This window comes from Hyla sarda, chromosome 5 (assembly GCF_029499605.1).
Source record: "Hyla sarda isolate aHylSar1 chromosome 5, aHylSar1.hap1, whole genome shotgun sequence".
In the NCBI taxonomy this organism is placed as follows: domain Eukaryota; kingdom Metazoa; phylum Chordata; class Amphibia; order Anura; family Hylidae; genus Hyla; species Hyla sarda.
In genome coordinates, this window is record NC_079193.1 from 44,716,819 (window position 1) to 44,737,026 (window position 20,208).

At 43.6% G+C, this 20,208-nt stretch overlaps 1 protein-coding gene across 3 annotated transcripts in view; it reads left to right on the plus strand.

Annotated features, from left to right (window-relative positions):
* Positions 1-20,208, plus strand: part of JCAD (junctional cadherin 5 associated) — a 148,405-nt gene that overhangs the window by 48,472 nt on the left and 79,725 nt on the right. For 2 of the 3 annotated variants that reach the window (XM_056519423.1, XM_056519424.1), the window contains exon 2: positions 8,434-8,496. The exons of the other annotated variant lie outside the window; for it this stretch is intronic. The gene's annotated coding sequence lies outside the window, so the exon portion shown is untranslated. The remainder of the gene's footprint in view (positions 1-8,433; positions 8,497-20,208) is intronic. 3 annotated transcript variants of the gene reach the window in all.

Here is a 20,208-nt window from a genome sequence, read left to right on the forward strand (position 1 = left end):
TCCTCAAATGCGCATGGCGCTCTCTCACTTCGGAGCCCTGTCGTATCTCAAGGAAACAGTTTAGGGCCACATATGGGGTATTTCCTTACTCAGGAAAAATCGTGTTACAAATTTTGGGGGCTTTTTCTCCTTTTACCCCTTATGAAAAGGAAAAGTTGGGGTCTACATCAGCTGGTTAGTGTAAAACATTTTTATTTTTACACTAACATGCTGGTGTTGCCCCATACTTTTTATTTTCACAAGAGGTAAAAGGAAAAAAAGACCCCCAAAATTTGTAACGCAATTTCTCCTGAGTACGGAAATACCCCATATGTGGGCGTAAAATTATCTGCGGGCGCACAACAAGGCTCAGGAGTGAGAGAGCAGGTACATTTGAGGTCTAAATTGATGATTTGCACAGGGGTGGCTGATTTTACAGCAGTTCTGACATAAACACAAAAAAATAGGTACCCACATGTGACCCCATTTTGGAAACTACCCCCCTCACGGAACGTAAAAAGGGGTATAGTGAGCCTGAACACTCCACAGGTGTTTGACAAATTTTCGTTAAAGTTGGATGTGAAAATGAAGAAAAAAAAATTTTCACTAAAATGTTGGTGTTACCCAAAATTTTTCATTTCCACAAGGGAAAATAGGAAAAAAGCCCCCCAAAATTTGTAACCCCATTTCTTCTGAGTAAGAACATACCCCATATGTGGATGTAAAGTGCTCTGCAGGTGAACTACAATGCTCAGAAGAGAAGGAGCGCCATTGGGAATTTGGAGAGAAATTTTGTCGGAATTGATGGCCACGTGTGTTTACAAAGCCCCCATAATGCCAGAACAATGGACCCCCCCCACATGTGACCCCATTTTGGTAACTACACCCCTCACATAATGTAATAAGGCATGCAGTGAGCATTTACGCTCCACAGGTGTCTGACAGATTTTTGGAACAGTGGTCCGTGAAAATGAAAAATTTTATTTTTAATTTGCACAGCCCACTGTTCCAAGGATCTGTCAAACACCAGTGGAGTTTAAATGCTCACTGCACCCCTTACTAAATTCTGTGAGGGGTGCAGTTTCCAAAATGGGGTCACATGTGGGGGGGGTCCACTGTTCTGGCTCCACGGGGGACTTTGTAAACGCACATGGCCCCTGACTTCTATTTCAACCAAATTCTCTCTCCATAAGCTCAATGGCGCTCCTTATCTTCTGAGCATTATAGTGCGCCAGCAGAGCACTTGACGTCCACACATGGGGTATTTCCATACAAAATACAAATTTTGGGGGGCATTTTCTCCTATTACCCCTTGTAGAAATGTAAAATTTGGGGGAAAAACAGCATTTTAGTGATAAAAAAATAAAAATTAATTTACACATCCAACTTTAACTAAAAGTCGTCAAACACCTGTGGGGTGTTAAGGCTCACTGGACCCCTTGTTACGTTCCTTGAGGGGTGTAGTTTCCAAAATAGTATGCCATGTGGGGGTTTACTTTCTGTTCTGGCACATAGGGGCTTCTTAAATGTGACATGCCCCCCAAAAACCATTTCAGAAAAACTCACTCTCCAAAATCCTATTGTCGCTCCTTCCCTTCTGAGCCCTCTAGTGCGCCCGCCAAACGCTTCACATATACATATGAGGTATTTCCTTACTCGAGAGAAATTGGGTTACAAATTTTAGGAAGATTTTTCTCCTTTTACCCCTTGTAAAAATTCAAAAACTGGGTCTACAAGAACATGCGAGTGTAAAAAATGAAGATTTTGCATTTTCTCCTTCACTTTTCTGCTATTCCTGTGAAACACCTAAAGGGTTAACACACTTACTGAATATCATTTTGAATACTTAGAGGGGTGCAGTTTTTATAATGGGGTCATTTGTGGGGTATTTCTAATATGAAGGCCCTTCAAATCCACTTCAAAACTGAACTGGTCCCTGAAAAATTCTGATTTTTAAAATTTTGTGAAAAATTGGAAAATTGCTGCTGAACTTTGAAGCCCTCTGATGTCTTCCAAAAGTAAAAACATGTCAACTTTATGATGCAATCATAAAGTAGACATATTGTATATGGGAATCAATATATAATTTATTTGGGAATTTTTCACCAAGAAATGATGCAAGTATCGACGAAATTTTACCACTAACATAAAGTAGAATATGTCACGAAAAAACAATCTCTGAATCAGAATAAAAGGTAAAAGCATCCCAGAGTTTACTTAAAGTGACAGTGGTCAGATTTGCAAAAAAGCCTGCGTCCTTAAGGTGAAACTGAGCTGTGTCCTTAAGGGGTTAACAAACTTTCTGAATGTCATTTTGAATACTTTGAGGGGTGCAGTATCTATAATGGGGTCATTTATGGGGTATTTCTCACATAAATGCCCCTCAAATCCACTTCAAACTTAACTGGTCCCTGAAAAATTCAGATTTTGAATTTTTCATGAACATTTTTTTAATTGCTGCTATACTTTGCAGCCCTCTAATGTCTTCAAAAAGTAAAAACATGTCAACTTTATGATGCCAACATAAAGTAGGCATATTGTATATGTGAATCAATTTATAATTTATTTGGAATGTCCATTTTCCTTAAAAGCAGAAAGTTTCAAACTTAGAAAAAGGCAAAATGTTAAAAATTTTCATGATGCTGTCCAACAGGTGACGTAATCCAAAAATGGCACCAAAAAAAAAAATGCATGCACATTTGTCCTTCCGTACCTTCCCCCTTAGCTTGACATATCCCAAGATGAAGGGCGCTAGATTACCAGCTTTAAAAAAAAATGTAATCTCTGTCGGGAGATGTTTATGCTATACAGTATTTGTCTATACATGGCCACCCAATAGTTGTGACGTGCATTGAGCATGCTATAGTTTGCAGAAAGGTGAGGCTGGACACATCTGTGTTCCATTCTCTGCCCTTCGTTAACATTAATAATTAACCTATTCAGGACGCAGGGCGTATGGATACGCCCTGCATTCCGAGTTCTTAAGGATGCAGGGCATATCCATACACCCGTGGGAATTCCGGTCCCCACCGCTAGCCGGTTGGGGACCGGAGCCAGATGCCTGCTGAAATCGTTCAGCAGGCATCGCGGCATATCGCCCAGGGGGGTCTTTATGTCCCCCATGTCGGCGATGGGCGCAGATCGCTGGACAATTCAGCCCAGCGATCTGTGGCGATTCCGGGTCAATCGGGTCTCCAGTGACCTGGTGACCCGGAATTACTGGCTGAACAGCCATATCCAGCAGGGGTGAGGTGGCACTGGTGCCACCTCACGATCGCCCTGATTCGTCGGCCGGTTTACCGGCCGACCAATCAGGGCACCTGCTGCAGGTGTCACTCCCGCAACCCGCTCCGCCCCTCTTCCGGAGGACGTGTGCAGGTAGGGGACATGGACCCCGGCAGCTGGGGACCCCGATTCCCGGTCTCCCTGTTGGGATCGGGGCCCCAGGAGCGGCGGTGGCGGCGGCGAGGGACTGACCTGGGGAGCAGCAGTTGGAGGTGAGTGACAGCCTCCTGCTGTTGCTTAGCAACAGCTCCCAGTATGCAAAAAGGGCATGCTAAAAGCTGTAGTTATGCAACAACAGGAGGCAGACCACCACAACTCCCAGCATTCCCTTATGGGCATGCTGGAACTTATAGTTTTGCAACAGCTGGAGGCCCATTTTTTCTATGGAAAAGTGTACCTTCAGCTGTTGTATAACTACAACTCCCAGCTTGCACAAACAGCTATAGTGCATGTTGGGAGTTGTAGTGGTGCATCTGCTGGTTACATAACTACAACTCCCAGCATGCCCGTTGGCTGTGGGTGACTGCTGAGAGTTGTAGTTTTGCAAGAGCTGAAGGCACACTGGTTGTGAAACTCAGAGTTTTTTTTACCTAACTCAGTGTTTCACGACCGGTGTGCCTCCAGCTGTTGCAAACTACAACTCCCAGCATGCACCGTATATGCTGGGAGTTGTAGTTTTGCAACAGCTGGAGGCACACTGGTTGTGAAACACTGAGTTAGGTCACAAACTCAGTGATACATAACCAGTGTGCCTACAGCTGTTGCAAAACGAAAACTCTCAGTATGTACAGTCTATCAGCGCATGCTGGGAGTTGTAGTTTTGCAACATCTGGATGTTCCCCCCCCAATGTGAACGTACAGGGTACACTCACATGGGCGGAGGTTTACAGTAAGTATCCGGCTGCAAGTTTGAGCTGCGGCATATTTTCTGCCGCAGCTCAAACTGCCAGCGAGAAACTACTGTGAACCCCCGCCCTTGCGACTGTAACCTAAAAATACTACACTGCACTACACTACCACAAAATAAAATAAAAAGTAAAAAACACTACATATACACATACCCCTACACAGCCCCCCTCCCCAATAAAAATGAAAAACGTCTGGTACGCCACTGTTTCCAAAACGGAGCCTCCAGCTGTTGCAAAACAACTACTCCCAGTATTACCAGACAGCCACTGACTGTCCAGGCATGCTGGGAGTTTTACAACAGCTGGAGGCGCCCTGTTTGGGAATCACTGGCGTAGAATACCCCTATGTCCCTAATTTAGGCCTCAAATGGGCATGGCGCTCTCACTTTGGAGCCCTGTCGTATTTCAAGGCAACAGTTTAGGGTCACATATGGGGTATTGCCGTACTTGGGAGAAATTGTGTTACAAATTTTCAGCTTTTACCCTTTTTAAAAATGAAAATTTTTTGGGAAAACAAGCATTTTAGGTAAAAAAAAAATTTGTTTTTTTACATATGCAAAAGTCGTGAAACACCTGTGGGGTATAAAGGTTCACTTAACCCCTTGTTATGTTCCCCAAGGCGTCTAGTTTCCAAAATAGTATGCCATGTGGGTTTTTTTTTTGCTGTTCTGGCACCATAGGGGCTTCCTAAATGCGGCATGCCCCCAGAGCATAATTTGCTTCCAAAAAGCCAAATGTGACTACTCCTCTTCTGAGACCTGTAGTGCGCCAGCATAGCACTTTTCACCCCCATATGGGGTGTTTTATGAATCGGGAGAAATTGGGCTTCAAATTTTGGGGGGTATGTTCTGCTATTACCCTTTTTAAAAATGTAAAATTTTTGGGAAAACAAGCATTTTAGGTAAAAAAAAAATCTTTTTTTTTTGTTACATTTGCAAAAGTCATGAAACAAATGTGGGGTATTAAGGCTCACTTTATCCCTTGTTACGTTCCCGAGGGGTCTAGTTTCCAAAATGGTATGCCATGTGTTTTTTTTTTGCTGTTTTGACACCCTAGGGGCTTCCTAAAGGTGACATGCCCCCCAAGAACCATTTCAGAAAAATGTTCTCTCCAAAATCCCCTTGTCGCTCCTTCCCTTCTGAGCCCTCTACTGCGGCCGCCGAACACTTTACATAGACATATGAGGTATGTGCTTACTCGAGAGAAATTGGACTACAAATACAAGTAAAATTTTCTCCTTTTACCACTTGCAAAAATCCAAAAATTGGGTCTACAAGAACATTCGAGTGTAAAAAATGAAGATTGTGAATTTTCTCCTTCACTTTGCTGCTATTCCTGTGAAACATTTAAAGGGTTAAAACACTGACTGAATGTCATTTTGAATACTTTGAGGGGTGCAGTTTTTATAATGGGGTCATTTATGGGGTATTTCTAATATGAAGACCCTTCAAATCCACTTCAAAACTGAACTAGTCCCTGAAAAATATCGAGTTTGAAAATTTTGCGAAAAATTGGAAAATTGCTGCTGAACTTTGAAGCCCTCAAATTTTGGGATTTTTCACCAACAAAGGATGCAAGTTACCATAAAATGTTACCACTATGTTAAAGTAGAATATGTCACGAAAAAACAATCTCGGAATCAGAATGATGAGTAAAAGCATTCCAGAGTTATTAATGTTTAAAGTGACAGTTGTCAGAATTGCAAAAAACAGCCGAGTCCTTAAGGTGAAAAAGGGCTAAGTCCTTAAGGGGTTAAAGTTGGATTCATGTGTATTTTCTATACAGAGTGAATTACAAGAAGCTTCTGGGTGTTCTCATTACTCCTTCTCTGTGCCAAGAGTATAGAATAAATAACATTTAGCTAGATTACTGGCAATCCTACCCAGTTATTTTTTCCTAAGATTACAACATTAAATAAGTTAGTTTAAAAGCTATTATTGTTGTTGGGAAATTCTGCTACATGTTTACTTTAAAGGGGACCTGTTATATTGAAAATAAAGTCCAGTCTGCCAACATTGTATAGAGCAGGAGGAGCTGAGCAGATTGACATATAGTTTTGTAAGTTTAAGCAGGAGGGTCCTTGCTTAGCTATTCCCCACTTCTGACTAGAGGATTTTCCCTCTTGGAGTTGAAAGCAAGATACTTAAAGATGATTTACCCTCTCAAAGTGGACTAGAGATTTTCTTAATTGGCAGCTTTTAGAGCCTGTCTCTTCATGATTGGACCTTCCCTGTATGGCCATTAGACATGTGAGCAAATTTTCTGTGAAAACGTTTTAGTGTGAATCCACATTGCATAGGAAAATTGAGTGATGGGAGCAAGGCACAAGGCTTGGTCATTTGTGCTGTGCTGTGCTGGACTAGCCCAGGCCAAGATTAAAATAAATAAATATATATATATATATATATATATATATATATATATATATATTAAAGGGGTATTCCCATGGAAAAAAAATATTGTGAAATCAACTGGTGCCAGAAAGTTACACAGATTTGTAAATTACTTCTTTAAAAAAAAAATCTTAATCCTTTCAGTACTTATTAGCTGATGAATACTACAGAGGAAATTATTTTCTTTTTGGAACACAGAGCTGTCTGCTGACATCATGACCGCAGTGCTCTCTCCTGACATCTCTGTCCATTTCAAGAACTGTCCAGAGTAGGAAAATATCCCCATAGCAAACATATGCTACTCTGGACAATTCCTAAAATGGACAGAGATGTCAGCAGAGAGCACTGTGCTCGTGATGTCAGCAGAGAGCTCTGTGTTCCAAAAAGAAAATAATTTTCTCTGTAGTATACAGACCCAAAAATGTACTGGAAAGATTAAGATATTTTAATAGAAGTAATTTACAAATCTGTTTAACTTTGTGGCACCAGTTGATTTAAAAAAAAAAAGTTATATACATATATATATATATATATATATATATATATATATAGGACTCATAGGGCATTATTGAGATGACATTTTGGTATTTGTAATGTACCATTGCAGACATGCAAACCAAACTTTTTAGTATTTTTCGAACTGCCATTTAAGTAATTCCATATTTTCTGTTTAGTAAATAGAAAATGGATTGGGCCTTAAGTTTACCAAAATTTCTCAAATTTACATTCAAAGTAAAGCTCTTCTTTTTTTTTTTTTTTTTTTTTTCATATAAAGACCGATAGCTACTCAGATGACTTTCAAAAGAAGTTTAGAAACTTTACAGGTGTAATTCACCATAGAAGCATGCACATACTTTATATTAGACTTCTGTTTCATGTTGAATTATATCTTACTAAATGTATACTCTTGTTTAAACAACTGTTAAATAAGTACCTGGCCAAACATACAATTGTACATGCCTAGCAGAAGCCATAGATTCTTTTCTAGAGGTGCAGGATCAGTTAGACAACCTTTTAAGGAACACCTTTTAAGTTTCACCTGCACTAACCTGTGTGTAGTATGGGTGACACTAATGATAATGATATTTACCTTCCACCAATAGTAGTCCTGTTGGCCCATTATCTTTCTCGTTCGGGCAGCAGGCTTGGTACATGGGCGGAGTTTCAGGAGCATGCTGATGTCACCGCTGCTGCTTTCCCAAGCCTGCTCGCAGCCTGACCCAGCAAAAAAGCAGCAGTGCTGACCTCACCATGCTCCTTGAGCTCTGCCTGAGCACCATGCCTGCCGCTCAAACGAGGAAGATAACGAGCCAACATGACTATGGAATGGGGACAGGTAAGCATATTTATCATCAGCGGCGGTGTGAAAGGGGCTTTACACTACCCCAATTGTCACCACTATCCACCCAACCCCTTTTTTTTTCCTTCACTCTCTCCTGTTCTTCTGCCATTTTCTCTTATCTTTCAAGTGTCCAGTATCTACTTCCTTTCAAGAAATTTGGGCACTTACACTAATGTTCTTAGGTAATGTAAATTGATCACCAGGGCTCCCAACAGCCTCAGCATCTTCTTCTGGCCCTTTCCTTTCTCTTATATTTCCCTTTCAGTCTGTTACTTTTTTTCTTGAAATGAATTGATAATTATTTATTCATTTTAATGGGTGTCCAGTCCTCCTTCACTGCAAGAAAAAAGAACACTTGCACCAATCTTTTCCAGGTGATATAAACCGACCACAGGAGCTCCCAGCAGCCTCAGCATATAAACAGAATCAAATGGCTCTGTTTAAATTCAGCATTCCCGCTGATACAATATTTATATTAAGAAATTTCTAAGTTGCCTAAACTAACTGAATTGCTCTTTTTTCGCAGGCTTTGCAGAGTGATATGAAAGAGAGTAAATGACTGATACCAGCCAGGAATAATATCCCTCCAGTGAGTATCTTAACTTATTCCACTGTTATATTTATCAATAACTATAGTATTTTTATTCTTTCTTCCTAGGGAATCATGCTTTTTGAATATTTCATGTATTTTGAATATTGTTTTTATTTTTTTATTAATACATTTTAGGTTTTATATACCTTTTATAGCTTACAGCCTGCCTAGTCACATGGAAAAGTAAGCATTACATTAGTTCCAATTGAAATCAATTGTCTATATGTGTAATGCAGTGTTTCCAAACCTGAGTGCCTCCAGCTGTTGCAAAACTACAACTCCCAGCATGCCTGGACAGCCAAAGGCTGCTGGAAGTTGTAGTTTTGCTTTGAAAACACTGGGGTAATGTATGGACGTACTGGGTTCTCTATCGATATGCATAAGTTGGGAAAGGGTTGTAGGGATGAAACCTAGCACTTATGTCCTCGCCTCTCCTAGCTTGGCTTTCCTCCTTCTGGTATGTTCACACAGCAGATATTCTGTACGGACATTCCACACGGACATTCCGCCCATTGATTTCAATGGGATTCTACTGCACTCTTCACATGGCAGAATTTCAGTGCCAGATGTTTCTGCCGCAGAAATTCTGATTCCGGTGTTCGCAGAAAGAGTAGACCTGTCTATTCTCTCTATGGATACCACAAGGAATGTATTGTTGTCTATGAGCGGGTGTATTTCCAAGCGGTCCTAGCACCCGCTGGATTGGGCAAACGTACCAAATGTCTGTACTTGTTTTCCGTGCAGAGATACCGCACAAATCTGCCAAGTGAGCCCGGCCTTAGATAGACTCAATGTAATGCTGCTTGCCACCTACATGTGAAAGATAAACTATATATGGGGAATATTCACCTTTCACCAGCAGATACATAGATGTCAGCATGACATATAGACAACAGTCAGGAGATGAGGGAAAAGCGTTTTCACAATCACATCATCACAGTTGGCTGGAGAAGTCTGGTCCTGAGTTGCCCATAGCAACCAATCAGATCGCTTCTTTCAGTTTTGAAAAGGCCTCTGAAAAATGAAAGAAATGATCTGATTGGTTGCTATGGGCAACTCAGAAACTTTTCCTCTGGACAGGTTTTGATAAATCTCCCCCCATAATTGAAATAAATAGTAATGATGATACAGTTATAACACTCAAGTGTTCTGGGCTTCTCATGTGCTGCACCGATTCTTCAGAACTCACCACTCTGGACTTACACCTAACATTCCCGACTGTAAGTATGTCCTGAAAATGTACTTCTTCAAAGAGGACTATATGATATAACTACAGTCACAAATTGAGTTGAGCAAACTTTCAGTTCAGTGCACGACAAACAAGTGTTAGGTCTGCACAAGTTTGCCTCGAACGGCAGTAAAGGGTGCAGCTCTTTTGTCACAGTAATCTAGCTAATCTGCTGATTTACTGTAACACCTTGCTGGGCCCCCCACGATCAGACATCTTACCCCCTAAACTTTGCTGGGTGGAATGCTCTTTACTATATCCTCACTGTGTACTTTATTCAGCCACATAGCTAGCTCTATATTGTATACACCCCCTCCCCCAATGAGTTAACTAGTGCTGCCCAGCAGCACTACTTAACTCCTTCATTGTTGGGTGGAACTGTACTCAGCCTCAGCATTTTCAGCTGAACATGCCAATGTTCCAAAGTACGGGGAGCCGCTCCCATCCCCCCTTCCCTTCCTAGGCTCGCTCAACTCTAGTCACAAATATCTCCATTCCACTTGCATCACTCTACATTTATACTGTATCTCTGATGCCTCATTAACTGGCCGGTCAACACAGTGTTGTTTCCCATGCCAACACAACACTTATTATGTCATTACTCGCATTTAGATTGTAAGCTCTTATGGTCAGGCACATGTCTCCTTTTTCCTGATTGCCTGGTTGTTCATGTGTTTGTATTTATTTTACCTTTGCATTATTTCTACCAATGTAAAGCAGTGATAAATATGTTTCTCTGTAAAAATAAAGCTTTTAATTGCTACATACAGGTTGTCATACTGGGCACTCTTTATCATATGGTTTCTTTGGAGACGGGAGTGAAGAAGGACTATATGAATGTATTGTACAAATGTTTTCAACGCATTTCACCTAATAATAAAATCCTGTTATGTCATAAGGTTTGATAACAAAAGGACATTTTTTATTGTGCTCCACTGACCTCTGTTTATATCTACATCCCCCCTTCCCCACAGCGTCGCTTCCCATTGTGCTGGTGATAACACAGTATTAGGGAATGACATTGAAAATGACATTTTATTTTTTTTTTTTTTTCACTTTCCATTATGACAGATACAATGAAACAGAAATAAACTCTAAATATAATTTTCGATATACTTCAGGGTAATTTATCATCGTAGGTGTAGGTAAATCAATTGTGTCTACCTTTATTCTGTGTGCTGCTAATGTGTAGGTGTGCCCGATTTATTAAATGGTTGCATGGCATTTGATACATTTTGTGCAGGTACACATCTCCTGAAATTTTAGTTCCACCCAACACAATTTTCTTATTTACTTATTTACTCATTGTGCAAATTTTGGGACTTTTTATCCCATTGCGCAAAAACTATTTTTTTCTACACACATGAAAAAAGTAAGCCATGCAACTATTTGGAGATGTTTTTGCAAAGATAGCTTTTTAACCCCTTTAGGGCGCCGCACCTGATGTTTGGGGTGCAGCAGCCAAGTTTGCAGGGGTCTCCAGCAGGGGGCCCCCCACGATCAGACATCTTATCCCCTAAACTTTAATGACTGGGCCTAATTTTTCAAATTTCAGTGGTAATAACTCTGACATGCTGAGCGACATGATTTTCTGAGATTGTTTTGTTTGTAACGTGTATAAAGCCATCAGGGCTGTATTTGTGCGAGGGGCGGAAGTAATTAATCGCTCCTTGCACTTCCAGGTGGGGCTTATTGGGAACAGGTGGGGGCGTGTGTATATAACTCCCCCCTCTCCTACAGGGGCGGAACACGTGTCGTTTGTGGAATCTCTGCTTCCTGTGTCTGGTGTTTGAATCTTCCGCAAAAATCTTCAGAGCTGCTGCTCACGGTGTCGAGGCCTCGCTGATCATGAGTCTGGCTTGGGGGGGGGGGTGCAGGTGCGGCATCCCTGGCAGCTCCGCTGGCTGTCTTATCTGGGGATACTGTGTCTCACTCTGATTATAAGGTAATATAGGGCAGGTATGGTGCTCGCTGGCTCTTCCCGCAGCAGTAGTGGGGTCCAGGAGCGGCAAGCAGGTGAGTTAAATCGGTGCTGGGGGTGGCGCGGCCTCAGCATCTCGCGCAGCCCGCTAGCTGCCTCATGGCGGCATGTTGACCGCCCGCCACCCGCACAGCTACAATTATCTATGCCCTTGGGACAGGTTGCGGAAGGTGCCCAGTTCTCTGCACGGCCGCTCATTAGGCGGTCCTGTCAGCTTGTCTGCTATCGTTAATCTGAAGTATAGTGCAATGCTCTGTGGAGGGTTGTTTCAATATAACGTTTGCTGTATACAGTGTGGTGCAATGCTCTGCAGAGAGTCATTTCAATATAACTTTTGCTGTGTGCTGCAGTGCTCTGCGGGGTATACGGTGCCCTTGCAGTATACGGTACAGTGTAATGCTCTGCAAAGGGTATCGTTGCAATATAACATGTACTGTATAACAGTATAGTGCAGTGCTCTGCAAATGGTCTCGTATTTTTCATGTATGTGTTTGGATTTGTGTGATGTTGTGTAGGGCGGGCCCTTACTGGTGGGGGCCCGTAGGAGGGTTCGCCACGTTCTTTGTTTTATTTTTCAGGGTTTCACCCTACCTGCTGCCAGGGGCATAGGGTGTGAACAGCTCCAGAACCGTAGGTTGGTTTCAGGCATGTTATGTCATGTGTTAAAGCCCTTGGGCTATATTTGTGGGAGGCGCGGTCTCCTATAAATTCCCCCCTCTCACCTCAATCAGGGCGTATGTGGTGTTGTGCAGTGTTTGCACTGCAGTGAGTCCTTACGTTCCCCGGTGTGTTCCACGTGTATTTTCTCCGTGTGTACAGTTACAGTCTGCTTCGGCGATTAGTCAGGTAAGCGCCATTTCGGCCCTGGCACCGCTTGTCTGTATTCGCACTGGCCGCTGCGCCAGCTGCCTAAACCTGGGGGTCCCTGCCACAGCATGCTATGTTATGCCCACATGTCCTTTTCCTTGTGTGCCTCACCCCGGTGCTCATGGTCTCCCCTGCTGCCGAGACCTCCGGTTGGGTGCGGCAGCAGGGAGACACCCACGTGTTGCCACAGGGGCGGGCTCCGGGCACGCACTTACTGGTTACGGGGCCCCGGGTGGTCCGGTGTGTCTTGCGTGGGTGTGGCGTTCTCCGACTCCCTGCGTATCGCACCAGCAGGTCAGGAGCTGCCGGCGTAGCATGGTGGTGAAGCGGAGATGCCGCTCAGCGCTTGTGCACACCCGACGGTCGCGCTCCTGGCTAGGGAGGCTGGACGATGCGTCCGGTTTCCTCTGCGGGGGGCGTGGCTTCAGGGGAGGGGTTAGGAACCTCACGCTGCGGCTCACGCTGAGCTGGGTTGAGGCTCAGGCAGCGCTGTGCATCATTACTTACTGAGGTGCCAGGCAGCTGCAGTGAGTGGTGTTGTATGGATGCAGCGCTGAAATGACAAGTTGTTCTCCTATGCACATGCTTATGGTGGCGACCTCTGCAGGACCCCATAACAACAGTGTACATGTCCAATATCTCAAACACATAAACAGTATAAGTTACTCTCATTCAGCCCGATTAACTCCTTTTTTGTCCATGTGCTCCAGGCTGCAGTCACAGGCAGTACTGATGTTATGTCCTCAGAGCACTGCCATAATTAAACTGATGGTTACATGTTTCAGAGTCCGTTAACCCTTCGTGCTCAGGGACCCCTGGGAAGCAGGTTGGGGCTCAGTTCTCACGGGTAACCCCACTGACGCCTTCTCTAAGTAACAAGGTTTTAGGGGTCTAAGGGGTTTGAGGCAAGCATTAGGCTGTCGCCTGGTCACATTGTAAACGTTACTGTTAGTTTCCCGCGTCTACACCGGCTGTCCTTTGGATATACGAAAGGTGGGTTTTAATTGTTTTATTTTCCTTAAATGTGTATGGCATTGGGTGGGGGGGGGGGGGTTCAGGATAGGTAGCACCTGGCCTGAACTCAGCACTGCAATTTGGTAGCAGTTGCTAAAGTTAAAAAAAAAAAGAGGTGGGATCACTGGCCGGATATATTGTTACTGACTCATCTTCAGAGCAGTCTGGGGGTTCAGGGCATGATCGCTTGTTACTGACTCATCTTCAGAACAAGGTGCCACAGCGGCTGACTACTGACTTGTCTTCAGAGCAGTCTACTTACTTATAGAATACAAGCTTGTTACTGACACGTCTTCAGGGCAATGCGTGTTATCTGACTGTCTACTGACTCGTCTTCAGAGCTGTCTAGTACCGATTGATAGGACCATGTTGTTACTGACACATCTTCAGAGCAACTCACTGGTCAGTTCCAAACTTCTCTCCTGAGCGGTTTTACATTGAAATTTATAGTCATATTGTTACTGACACGTCCTCAGAGCAAACGCACAACTCACGGCTGTCTACTGACACGTCTTCTGAGCAGTCTAGTTACGGTTATTTATGTTGTTGCTGACACGTCTTCAGAGCAACGCACGTCTTGGACTGGTTACTGACAGAGCAGTCCGGGTAAGATTAGTGGTTTATTGTTACTGACACGTCCTCAGAACAAAAAACAAAAACAAAAAAAGTATATTTTTGGTTTAGTTGGTTCAAAGGTCAGAAGGCAGTGGTGCAGGCCGCGTCCGGCTTTCGGCACTGAGAGTGTAGGTGCGTTATCCCGGTCATGCTATTGGTTGGTATACCTCTCGGAGTAGGGCACGGTATACAATCTGGTATGGGCTATATCACTAACGTCACAACAGTTCCGGCACTCCAATAAAAAAAATTAAAAAATTCAGAGCAACCAATTTCAGGAATACTCACAATGTTACCCTGTTGCCTGACTCCTCTTCAGGTTAAGGGGTAATGTCGGTTTCTACTGACTCGTTTTCAGAGCAATTTTGTATTTTTTATGACCTGACACGTTTTCAGGTCATATACAACCTCGTCTGTTGTATTTCTCGATTACGTTATCATTTCGTTATAGTACACAGATTTAACTATCCGGCATAGTTGCACGTTACGCTCATAGTCTGGTAGTCTGGTTACGTTCATAGCTTTACTTTGTTGTACTGCACATTGGGTAATAGTTTTCTGCATTTCCATCCTTAGAGTCTACACTACACATATGCTCCCGTAGCTTTACTGTACTCATGCTCATAGCTTTCATACTGCATATTCGTGCATAGTGTTTATACAGAAAGCTTATACAGCTTTCTTAGGATGTTGCCCTATTTGCCTGACTCCTTCAGCTTAACCCCTTAAGGACTGAGCCCTTTTTCACCTTAAGGACTCGGCCATTTTTTGCAAATCTGACCACTGTCACTTTAAACATTAATAACTCTGGAATGCTTTTAGTTATCATTCTGATTCCAAGATTGTTTTTTCGTGACATATTCTACTTTAACTTAGTGGTAACATTTTTTGGTAACTTGCATCCTTTCTTGGTGAAAAATCCCAAAATGTGATGAAAAATGTGAAAATTTTGCATTTTTCTAACTTTGAAGCTCTCTGCTTGTAAGGAAAATGGATATTCCAAAAAAATTTTTTTATTCACATATACAATATGTCTATTTTATATTTGCATCATAAAATTGATGAGTTTTTACTTTTGGAAGACACCAGAGGGCTTCAAAGTTCAGCAGCAATTTTCCAATTTTTCACAAAATTTTGAAACTCGCTTTTTTTCAGGGACCAGTTCAGGTTTGAAGTGGATTTGAAGGGTCTTCATATTAGAAATACCCCATAAATGACCCCATTATAAAAACTGCACCCCCAAAAGTATTCAAAATGACCTTCAGTAAGCGTTTTAACCCTTTACAGGTTTCACAGGAATAGCAGCAAAGTGAAGGAGAAAATTCACAATCTTCATTTTTTACACTCGCATGTTCTTGTAGACCCAATTTTTTAATTTTTGCAAGGGGTAAAAAGGAGAAAATTTTTATTTGTATTTCAAACCCAATTCCTCTCGAGTAAGCACATACCTCATATGTCTATGTAAAGTGTTCGGCGGGCGCAGTAGAGGGCTCAGAAGGGAAAGAGCGTCAAATGGTTTTTGGGGGGCATGTCACCTTTAGGAAGCCCCTATGGTGCCAGAACAGCAAAAAAAAAACACATGGCATACCATTTTGGAAACTAGACCCCTCGGGGAACGTAACAAGGGGTAATGTGAACCTTAATACCCCACAGGTGATTCACAACTTTTGCATATGTAAAAAAAAAAAATTTTTTTTTACCTAAAATGCTTGGTTTCCCTAAAGTTTTAAATTTTTTAAAAGGGTAATAGCAGAAAATGCCCCCCAAAATTTGAAGCCCAATTTCTCCCGATTCAGAAAACACCCCATATGGGGGTGAAAAGTGCTCTGCTGGCGCACTACAGGTCTCAGAAGAGAAGGATTCACATTTGGCTTTTTTGAAGCAAATTTTGCTCTGGGGGCATGCCGCATTTAGGAAGCCCCTATGGTGCCAGGACAGCAAAAAAAAAACCACATGGCATACCATTTTGGAAACTAGACCCCTCGGGGAACGTAACAAGGGGTAAAGTGAACCTTAATACCCTACAGGTGTTTCACGACTCTTGCATATGTAAAAAAAAAAAAAATTTACCTAAAATGCTTGGTTTCCCAAAAAATCTACATTTATACAAAGGGTTAATGCAGAAAATACCCCCCAAAATTTGAAGCCCAATTTCTCCCGATTCATAAAACACCCCATATGGGGGTGAAAAGTGCTCTGCTGGCGCACTACAGGTCTCAGAAGAGAAGGATTCACATTTGGCTTTTTTGAAGCAAATTTTGCTCTGGGGGCATGCCGCATTTAGGAAGCCCCTATGGTGCCAGGACAGCAAAAAAAAAAACACATGGCATACCATTTTGGAAACTAGACCCCTCGGGGAACGTAACAAGGGGTAAAGTGAACCTTAATACCCTACAGGTGTTTCACGACTCTTGCATATGTAAAAAAAAAAAAAATTTACCTAAAATGCTTGGTTTCCCAAAAAATCTACATTTATACAAAGGGTTAATGCAGAAAATACCCCCCAAAATTTGAAGCCCAATTTCTCCCGATTCATAAAACACCCCATATGGGGGGGAAAAGTGCTCTGTTGGCGCACTACAGGTCTCAGAAGAGAAGGAGTCACATTTGGCTTTTTGAAAGCAAATTTTGCTCTGGGGGCATGCCGCATTTAGGAAGCCCCTATGGTGCCAGGACCGCAAAAAAAAAAACACATGGCATACCATTTTGGAAACTAGAGCCCTCGGGGAATGTAACAAGGGGTTAAGTGAACCTTAATACCCCACAGGCGTTTCACGACTATTGCATATGTAAAAAAAAATATAAAAAATTTACCTAAAATGCTTCTTTTGCCAAAAACTTTACATTTTTAAAAAGGGTAAAAGCAGAAAATACCCCCCAAAATTTGAAGCCCAATTTCTCCCGAGTACGGCGATACCCCATATGTGACTCTTAACTGTTGCCTTGAAATACGACAGGGCTCCAAAGTGAGAGCGCCATGCGCATTTGAGGCCTGAATTAGGGATTGCATAGGGGTGGACATAGGGGTATTCTACGCCAGTGATTCCCAAACAGGGTGCCTCCAGCTGTTGTAAAACTCCCAGCATGCCTGGACAGTCAACGGCTGTCCGACAATACTGGGAGTTGTTGTTTTGCAACAGCTGGAGGCTCCGTTTTGGAAACCGTGGCGTACCAGACGTTTTTAATTTTTATTGGGGAGGGGAGGGGGGCTGTGTAGGGGTATGTGTATATGTAGTGTTTTTTACTTTTTATTTTATTTTTTGTGTTAGTGTAGTGTATGTAGTGTTTTTAGGGTACAGTCGCATGGGCGGGGGTTCACAGTAGTTTCTCGCTGGCAGTTTGAGCTGTTGCAGAAAATTTGCTGCAGCTCAAACTTGCAGCCAGATACTTACTGTAAGCCTCCGCCCATGTGAGTGTACCCTGTACATTCACATTGGGGGGGACATCCAGCTGTTGCAAAACTACAACTCCCAGCATGCGCTGACAGACTGTACATGCTGAGAGTTTTAGTTTTGCAACAGCTGTAGGCACACTGGTTATGTATCACGGAGTTTGTGACCTTACTCAGTGTTTCAAAACCAGTGTGCCTCCAGCTGTTGCAAAACTACAACTCCCAGCATGTATGGTGCATGGTGTAAGGTGACTGCTGGGAGTTGAAGTTTGCAACAGCTGGAGGCACACCGGTCGTGAAACACTGAGTTAGATAAAAAAAAAAACTCTAAGTTTCACAACCAGTGTGCCTTCAGCTGTTGCAAAACTACAACTCTCAGCAGTCACCGACAGCCAACGGGCATGCTGGGAGTTGTAGTTATGCAACCAGCAGATGCACCACTACAACTCCCAGTATGCACGTTAGCTGTTTGTGCAAGCTGGGAGTTGTAGTTATACAACAGCTGAAGGTACACTTTTCCATAGAAAAAATGTGCCTCCAGCTGTTGCAAAACCATAAGTCCCAGCATGCCCATAAGGGAATGCTGGGAGTTGTGGTGGTCTGTCTCCTGCTGTTGCATAACTACAGCTCCCAGCATGCCCTTTTTGCATGCTGGGAGCTGTTGCTAAGCAACAGAAGGAGGCTGTCACTCACCTCCTGCTGCTGCTTCATCGCAGGAAAGTCCCTCGCCGCCGCCATCGCTCCTGGGGCCCCGATCCCAACATGGACGCCGGGGATCGGGGTCCCCAGCACCCGGGGTCGCCCTCCGGAAGAGGGGCGGAGCGGGTGCGGGAGTGACACCTGCAGCAGGCGCCCTTATTGGTCGACCGGTAATCCGGCCGACGAATCAGGGCGATCGTGAGGTGGCACCAGTGCCACCTCACCCCTGCAGGCTCTGGCTGTTCGGGGCCGTCAGAGACGGCCCCGAACAGCCAGTAATTCCGGGTAACCGGGTCATTGGAGACCCGATTGACCCGGAATCGCCGCAGATCGCTGGACTGAATTGTCCAGCAATCTGCGGCGATCGCCGACATGGGGGGGCATAATGACCCCCCTGGGCGATATGCCGGGATGCCTGCTGAACGATTTCAGCAGGCATCCGGTTCCGGTCCCCAACCGGCTAGCGGTGGGGACCGGAATTCCCACGGGCGTATGGATACGCCCTGCGTCCTTAAGGACTCGGAATGCAGGGCGTATCCATACGCCCTGCGTCCTTAAGAGGTTAAGGGGTTAATGTCGGTTGCTACCGACAAATTTTCAGAGCAATTACATTGTGGTTTATTGTCATGACCTGATGTTCTCAGGACAGATACAGCCTCCTCCGTGGTATTTCACGACCACGTTATCAGTCACTTATAGTAGACATATTCAGCTATCCGGCATAGTTGCACGTTCTCTTTTAAGGAGGGCCGGCATTTAGTTGCAGATATATTGTGTATTTAATACACAGTTACATGACTCATTTCTTTAGGATCGGAGATTGAATCATGATTGCTGCTCATTTCAGAGCAATAGATTTTGATGTGGTGTGGAGATAATATGACATGTTTCAGATCGCATACAATCTCACTATGGCATTTCACACTTACGTATTTGAAAAAAAAATGGTTTACAAAGACCTGTTACGCTTACAGGCACGATGATTTCACAAAGACCTGTCATGTCTACAGGCTTGATGGTTTTGCGGGGACCTGCGACGGGTTCAGGCATGACGGTGTCTCAAAGACCTGTCAGGTCTACAGGCATGATGGTTCACCTAAACACTGGTCACGTCTGCAGGTTTGTTGCTCACGCAGGGACCTGTCATCTGCAATGGGTCATCACTCCCAAGTCCAGTTGGGTCAGTACATTGGCTAGTTAGGTATGTCTGTTGTTACAGTCTCAGTCAGGTAAGGTGCCTTCGTGAACCTTGTCAGGTGACATGACCCACACGGTCTATCAGGTAGATAGGTATTTCTTGTCATTTACCTGTCAGTTTGGTTTTTGCCTCTTAAATAGCAGGGGATTGGTGCTTGTCAGACCTGCCATGAAGTTAGCCTTTCCGTGTCCATTTGAAGTAATGTCAAAAGTAGGGATGGTAATAGGTATAGTTCAGTTAGTATATTTGGTAGGGCATGTTATCATTCTCAGGTCGCTACTTTACAGATGGACGTTACTACCACAGTTTCCAAGGTATGGTTACCACCTCTAGTAGTCACTAGTTGGTCGGGGCTACTCTTACAGCACATTAGGTATAGTCTACTTCGGGTATGTGAAGATTAATGCTGGGTGTAGGATGTGTTATTTCAGGAATTGTATTCATCCTAGCATGGTTGCTTTTTGCCCTCTATAGGCGTGCCCTCATTGCGCGGTTATGGCACAACTCAGACCGCTATGCTAGGGTAAGATCTTGTATAGGTATGTAGGCAATCTTTCCTGTCATTAGTACATGTATGGAGCCTGAGCACAAGTATAAAGCCGGCAGGGCTGTATTTGTGCGAGCGGCGGAAGTAATTATCGCTCCCTGCACTTCCAGGTGGGGCTTATTGGGAACAGGTGGGGGCGTGTGTATATAACTTCCCCCTCTCCTACAGG